Genomic DNA, 8,325 nt, shown 5'->3' with positions numbered 1-8,325 from the left:
CTGTTACACACACCTTTCACGTGCTTTTTACGATTATTGTAACTGTTGTACATCATACACTCTACATTTGTCACATTCAATTCATCACTTGATCTATTGGATATATATAACCTATGCTTCCATGTGATCGAAAACGATTTTTGTGACATTGTAATAGTAGTAATAATGTGACTTATGTGAGTATATTCCTCATCCTTATTATTGCAATTCTGTTATACAAGTTGTAGCATAAGGTCATTTGTGGTACAGTTTTAGTAATGTACTTGTGGTCGGGATATATATAGATGGCTCCGCAAGTGGTTTGGAAAAAATGAAGAAGGAAATGAAGAAATTTCATACGAACAAATTGAAATTTGATAATAGATATGTAACATGTCTTCATACTTTGCGCTAAATAATTGAACATAAGGATGTAGCATGACCTTCATGCTTCCCCTCTTCCTCATACTCGATCTACACTAAATACTTCACTTCAGTAAATAGAAGGGATTGATGATATTAAATTGAACTCGTGGAAATCTTATCACGCTGACTCTGATATCATATCAAACAATTAACACAATTAAAGTATGACCTGATAGTTGAAGAATCAAAAGTAGTTTTAATAATAATAATAATAATAATAATAATAATAATAATAATAATAAATCTTATCTTCGTTAGGACTCAGGATATTGGTGCTTGTGCAGCTGCTCACATCTTCACCAAAATTGAATTCGCTATAGCTTGAGCACATTTCAAGTTGGCTGAAAAAGAAAAAAGGGTTTTGTTGTCTTTTTCCCGCTTTCATCATCCCTTTGCAATTGAAGGGATGAGGGGTGGGGGCCCAGATTGTATCTCGGCTCCCCCACTTTCTTGTCAATTGATTGACTTTGTAGATTTTTTTTTAATAATATCAATAATAATAATAATAATAATAATAATAATAATAATAATAATATTGTGTAGCATCATTTTCAAATATGTTTGCATCGTTGTATAGGCCAGCATAGCATGTGGGTTCTAATAAGCATGGCTCTTAAATGTGACGGCAACATAACTATTGATATTCACGAGTGTTTTGTTGTTGACCAAAAATATCATCACTAGCTACATTCATATAGACGACGAGGCCAGGAGATGCACCAAATCTTTTGAAAAAAAAAACTAATGGACGATAATAACGATTTTAAAAGAAGTGACCTAATTGCAACTGTTTCTAGCTAGCTTCAAAGATTGTTGTTAACTTGTTATACATCTGTATTATATATGAATGCACACACCATGCATACCTATAATTATTTTAGCTAATTAATCAACCAATTGGTAGCGTATCAATTGTATGATATTATTATTATAATTATCGATCATTAGGTTGGCAATATTCATGACTGATTAAGAGATACATTGATGAAATGTCTTAAATGCAATAAATTGAGAAAGAAAATGTCATAAAAGTTATGTTATTATTTGTTATTGAATAATTACAATTGAAGTATTACCAACCCTAGGGATTTATAAACCATTGTTCAGTATTGATTTTCTCCTTAAAAATCTACGTCTTCTATTTGTAACAAATCAATCATTAATTAATATTTTGCCCATAATAATTAAGAGGCTTGTAATAATCGATCTATGATTTATATATTCTCTTTGTTCCTTCTACATGGGAAAATTGGTCACATCTGTTGCATATGTGCTATTTTTTGTACTCTGTAACTTTTCTTATTGTTGCTAGTCTTTTAGCGGAAAGTTTCTTTCTCATTAAATAATAACACCAAATTATTGAGTTCCTAAATTTGAGAATAAATTTGTAGATAAATGTGAATTTAATAATATTAATTTGAAATTTTTATTTAGTTTGTCACTCCACTAGTCCACTAGACTAGGCAAAATTCCAACACTAAGTGTGAATTCATTCATAAAATGGGTTGCTTGTACATAATCTTTGAATTAATTAATTAAATTGGTCCCAATCCAAATTGTGGGCTATAATATGCGAACATAGTACACAAGTGCACGCGGATTTACAGTTTAAAAGTGGAAAAATTTAGGCAAATGACCAATGCCTTTTAAATGCTTAAAGAAAAATAAAGCTAGACTAGCTTAATTAACGTACACAAAATCAACATTTTCTTGACTTAGTTAATTAATTAATTAATTAAAGTAGTTCTACCTAATTAAATTATATGTGAAGTGCTTAAACTTGAGTATTATATATAGTTTGAATTGATTCAATTCACAAAGCCGATATTTTGGTTGGTCTTTGTATGGAATAGTAGTACTTACTTTAGTTAGCACTTATCTAATTAGTCCCCCTTTTTCAATTGGTTGGTTAAGGATGGCTTTCCTTTTTCCATTATCTGCCCAACATCTTTGGTAATCACTTACAAATCTATATTATTGGAGATTGGCTTATTTGAGATAGAGATAAAACGCTTAGATGACATATAAAATCCATCACTTTGGTAAGGATAAAGGACGTGTTTCGATTGAGGTTTGAGGATGATATCCTATCGGGATTTGTATGTAGTTAGAAATTAAAGATGGATAAAAGCGTAAGCTTACTTGTATGTAGTTATACTCTTCTTAAAAGTCGTCTATATTGACTCAAAAAGGTCACAACTTAATTATAATAATGAAGAGTTGTAAACGGCAATATTTTGGATCAATTTTCGCTCACTTCTTGAGTACCCCAAGTTTAATTTATTAACAAGTTTGAAATTAAAATTGAGATGATAAGATCCTAGTCAAGGAAATAATGTACACATTATATCAAGCTAAGTATCCTTTTTTTTTTTGAAACAAACAAGCTCCATCAATTAATTAAGGGACAAAGTGTCCATAAGTACATACGGGGAAACATCTTGGGGAGAATGATTTTCCCAAGTTTGTTCAAAGCCAAACGGAACAAGTTTTGCTAGATTATGGGCAACAGTATTACCATCGCGCTTAACATGAGACCAATTAACAGACATAAAATCCGAACAAAGAGCTAAAATATCACCAAGTATCCCATCGACTTCCATTGGCAACGAGTTTTTTGAGAGCTTCTCAATAACATAAGACAATTGAGAACTGAGATCGCAAACAAATTGTAATTACACTACTAATTTGAAGTAAATGAAACTAGAAATTCACAATTTAATTGAAGATCTTATAAAGGATGGCATCAATTGAGTTGGTATCAAAGTACCTATAAACCAAGATAAGTGTGAGGGTAGCATCTATACCCATAATTTCTTGTCATAGCCGACTAATGGCGTGTCAAAAGTTTGTGGATAGATAAAGGATTTAAGAAAAAAGGGTCTCATAATCTTAAAATACCAAGTACATTCTTTGTTAAAAAAAATAAATAAAAAATAAAAAAATAAAATAAATAAAATAAAAAAATTCCACCTGTTTTTTAAAGTTTTGCTCACTTTCCGTTTCTTCCATCGGTTTTTCTAAGTTCTACTTAAAATTACTATACCTTTTTTTAGCAAATTTAATTTATTTTTAACTACAACGCGATTTTGGAGGTTCTGTATAAATAAATCCCAACTCTCTATCTCTATCCTCTTTAAAGCAAAATAGTCATATACATGATCCCTATTATCACTTTTCTATATTTTCATTGCTATGGTAACTAAGTAGAGCTCAACAAAACGAAAGAAGTACAATGAAAAAAATTAACGAAAAACTTGAACTATAGCGCTTATTATGAACGAAGAAAGTATATTTTATCATCTGAAAATGTAATACGAAGTATAAGTATTTGTAATTGTAATGTTGACAATTTGGATTTAAAGTAGCAAATACTAGATTAGTCTCGTGCGATGCACGATATTAGAAATTTCTTTGAAACATAGAGTATGTATATATATTAGTTAATTACCTCATATAAGAAACATGGAGTATGCATTAGAGGTGAAAAAGAAAATTAAATAAATTAAAGAGTATAGATAAATTGAGAGGAGGTGAAATTAAATTTGAAATCATAGAAAAATATAATGACATCATATTTTATTTAGGAGTGAAAATTCTTCTTGTAAAACTGCCATGTGGAGAATATGATGTCAGCGGTTGCTACTTTAGTTATATTTATAGATTCTATAATCTTATACTCAAGTTCAATAAAAAATTTCCCTCCCCTCCGCAAACCTAGCTTATTCGTACTCGTCATTACTCCCTCCGTCCCTAAATTACATTCCTCCTTTCTATTTTTAGTATTCCAAAATTACATTCCTCCTTTCTATTTTTGGTAAGTTTTTTTAGTAAATCAACTCTCTTTTTCTGTTTTATATTTAATGCTTTCGCACTCATCCTTACCTAATCTCACTCATAATCCTTGTGCCAAATTACAATGAATATGATTGGTTAAAATTTTTTGATTAGGAGCATGTGATTGGTCCTTTTTTTTTTTTGCAAAGGATTGATGACTTGTCATGAGTAATAACTAATCTATCTTTGTACTTCCCATTGCATCATCTAATTATTGTTATTTGTCTTATTCTTCCCTCCTTAATTCCTGTGTAAATTTCCAAAGAGGAATGTAATTTAGGGAAGGAGGGAGTAGTAAATTACGTAAAATCTGTTTTCTTGTTGTTGATTTCATTTATCTTTGGAAAATTTCACATTTGCTACCAGCAAAAGGACCCTAAATCACATTTGCTACCGGTTTAAATCACCGTTTTTTAAAAATCACTACCACTTAACGGAATCCGTTAGGATTTCCGTTAAGTTTATTAAAAAAATTAATAAAAAATTAATTAAAAATATAAAAAATTAATTAAAAAATAAAAAAATATATAAACCACCCTCCCCAATACCCTGCCACTTCTCCCCGCAACTACCACCACCCTGCCCTCCCCCCCTGCCGGCGGCCGACGCCCAGAGCTTCGGCCGGCGCTGACGCGTACCACCCCCATCCCTTTCCCCTACCCCTACGCAGCCAAACGAACCCCCCTTTCCCTTTCCCCGTTCTCGTTGCCCTGACCCCCATCCCTTCCCCCCACCGGAATCCGTCCCCGCCAGCCCCGTTCCCCCACCGAATCAACCCCCCTCCCCTTCCCCTACCGTTCTCGGCCTTCACAAACCCTAAACCGCTCGTCCACCACCCCAAAATCACCCAAATTGAATTTAGGGTTTTGTTTCCGTTTCGATTCTGGTTGGGGTGGGGGTGGGGGAAATCGGTTGTTTTAGGTTCGATTTAGGTTGGGGAAAAGGGGAAATCGGCCGTTTTCGGCTCGATTCCGGTTGGGGTGATGTCGGGGTTGATGTTTAAGGGTTGGGGGTGGCTGTTTTGGCTGTTTTGGGTGGGGGAAGGGTGGTGTGGGGGCTGGTGTTTAAGGGTGGGGGTGGGGGCAGCGAGGAAGGGATAAAGGAAGGTGGTGGGCTTGTCACCGGCGCCGACAGGGGGTAGTGAGGTGGTCGAAGGTGGCAAACGAGGAGGTAGTGATGGTGTTCGAGGAGGGAGGGGTGGCAGTGAGGGTGGTTGATGTCAATAACGGAAATTGTAACGGAAAGTGTTAAGTGGTAGTGATTTTTAAAAAACGGTGATTTAGGTGGTAGTAATATAAAATAAAAAATTAAACCGGTAGCAAATGTGATTTAGGGCCCTTTCGCTGGTAGCAAATGTGAAAATTTCCTTTATCTTTTCTTGTATATATTTGTGGCCACCTATATGGCTATATATGACTTGCTTGACTACCAAATATGTGCTACATACAATATTTAATTCTTAAATTTATACCTTGATTTCGTCATTGTTTTAATAACTTATCTTTCTTGAACAATTATCTTTCCGTATTACTCCCTCCGTCCCAAAAAGAACGACCCATTTAGGTTGATTACGCGGGTATTAAGGAAGTTAAGTAAAAAGAAGTCAAAGTATATTAGAAAGATAAATTTACATGGGGTTTGTAAAAAATAGAGAGAGAAAGTAATAAAATAACATGGAAAATCAAATTTTTATATGAGGAAGCTAATTTTGCACAAATATTGTAGCAAATTGGTAGGTGTTTTAATGCAAATGGGTCATTTTTTTTGGGATAAAATTTTGACCAAATGAGTCTTTCTTTTTGAAACGAGGGAGTACATTTTTTGTAAAAGGCTAAATTTATAAGAAATTGGTGAGTTTTTTTGTCATGTTTAAGGGCCTGTTCATATTTACTGAATTGAGCTGAACTGAACTGAACTGATTGGAACTGAACTGAACTGATTGGAACTGAACTGAACTGAACTGAACTGAATTGAGCTGAAATGAATATTTTATGTGAGAGAGAAATTAAGAGCTGAACTGAACTGAACTGATTGGAACTGAATTGAACTGAACTGATTGGAACTGAACTGAACTGAACTGAACTGAAATTAAGTAAATGTGAACAGACCCTAAGTGTGTGATTCTAATAATTATGTCTCATTAATTTAATGGATCTCAAAATAAATGTTTGTAACAGCTTGTTCTTTTGTTCCCTGTAGAGTAGATGCCAACTAAACATGTTTAATATGACAATGGAATAATTATTTTCGGCAATAGTGGCAAGTTGGTAACAACCCATTTATCAAACTGTCATAGGATCAACCGTTAAATTTAGAGTTGTAGCATACTATTTCAAACGCGGGGAATTAGGAAAAGCATCTCAACCTACCACTTGATTTAGAAGGTCATATCAAGAATAATTTGTTGCTCGTTTCATAATTATTGTTTAATTTTTTTAAAAAAAAGTTTTTAGGGTGTACTTTACTCTAGGTAAACCTGATTGATTGCTTCAAAAAAAAAAAAAAAAGGTAAACCTGATTGAAGGTAAAAATATACGAGTACATGAATGATCTTTAAATACTTAATTCGTTATTTAAGATATATCACTTTTGAATTTATGAACTTCTAAACAATTTTTAAATAGATAGAGATACAAAAAATAAAGAGGACTTATGTAATATGAGACAAATAGAGAGAATTTATTTACTAAAGAGGAAAGTGATACATCTGAATTGAAACTTCTAATTATAGAAAAAAGATGCATCTAAATAAACGGAGGAAGTAACTAACTTGAGCAAAATATCTAATATTCTACAACTCAGCCAATTAAATTTAAGGCCTGTTCATATTTACTTAATTTCAGTTCAGTTCAGCTCCAATCAGTTCAGTTCAGCTCCTAATTTCCCTCTCTCATAAAATATTCATTTTAGCTCAGTTCAGTTCAGCTCCAATCAGTTCGGTTCAGCTCAGTTCAGTAAATGTGAACAGGCCCTAAGTATCTGAGTTCGGTCATGGATAGCTTTTTAAAGTTGTTTTCAAGTCGGGTATTGATTATGAGCACCTATACTAAATTCCCAATGATTTTGGGTTAGGTCATGACTATTTCAAGTTGTTATTAGATCAAATATCCGGCTATGAATAGGGATGTCAATGGGTCTATTACCTACCTAGACCCTGTCGTACCATACCTTAAAATACGGGCATGGGTTTTTTTTGAGACCCTAAGGGTATAGTGGGGTATGGGTTTAGGTGGGATCGAGTAGGTAATAAGGTTCGGGTATATCAAACCTAGACCCTACCTACGGACCCTGAAGATCCATACCCTATCAAGGCCCGTACGTAGGCCCGCACTATGTATTAACCTAGAAAGAGTTTCAAAATCAAATTTTAAAAACCCTAAGGATCTTATTGTAGGATGTTGTTGATTAAATTGATTATGATACAAAAAATGACTACATAATGGATGTTAATTAACTTTGTAATTGTGCACTTAATTTTACGAGAATTTAAATTGTAATGTGCTTATGAATTACGGTAACTTGTTCATTTATTATTCTAATTTATTTTATATTTAATTGTTTTACGATATGTGAAATTAATCGATGATGTTCTTATGTATTAGTTTATTATTTGTTTCTTTAGTAATACATATATACAATTGTAAATTAAAAAATAGACAATTAAAATGTTGGGAAAAAAAAGTTTGGCAAAGGACCCAAATTGGATTCTGGAACCTACCCAAACCCTGCTAAACTCATAAGGTCCGGGTAAGGGTCTTAAAATTTTAGACCTTAAGGACCCTGATAAGGTATGTGTATGGATTAAAAATACCGAGTCTATGTCCAGATATTACTAGATCTAACCCAGTCCTACTCATTGCCATCCCTATTCCCTGCTTTTGAATACCTTTAGTGCTATTAAGATAAAAAAAAAATTTTAAAAAAAATAATAAAATAAAAAAAAAAAAGAAAAAAAAAAGGGTGACTGACATGGGCTAGCTATCCTATCGATGATAGAAATTGGGGAGCTTGCATTGAATCAAAGCCCAATCAATGCAACTATAAAGCCCAATTCTCTTGGGATAAAACTACGATGTACAAAAA

This window comes from Chenopodium album, chromosome 22, assembly GCF_948465745.1.
Source record: "Chenopodium album chromosome 22, dcCheAlbu1.1, whole genome shotgun sequence".
Taxonomy (NCBI): domain Eukaryota; kingdom Viridiplantae; phylum Streptophyta; class Magnoliopsida; order Caryophyllales; family Amaranthaceae; genus Chenopodium; species Chenopodium album.
The sequence above is the reverse complement of the archived record's forward strand: the minus strand, read 5'-3'. Positions refer to the sequence as shown.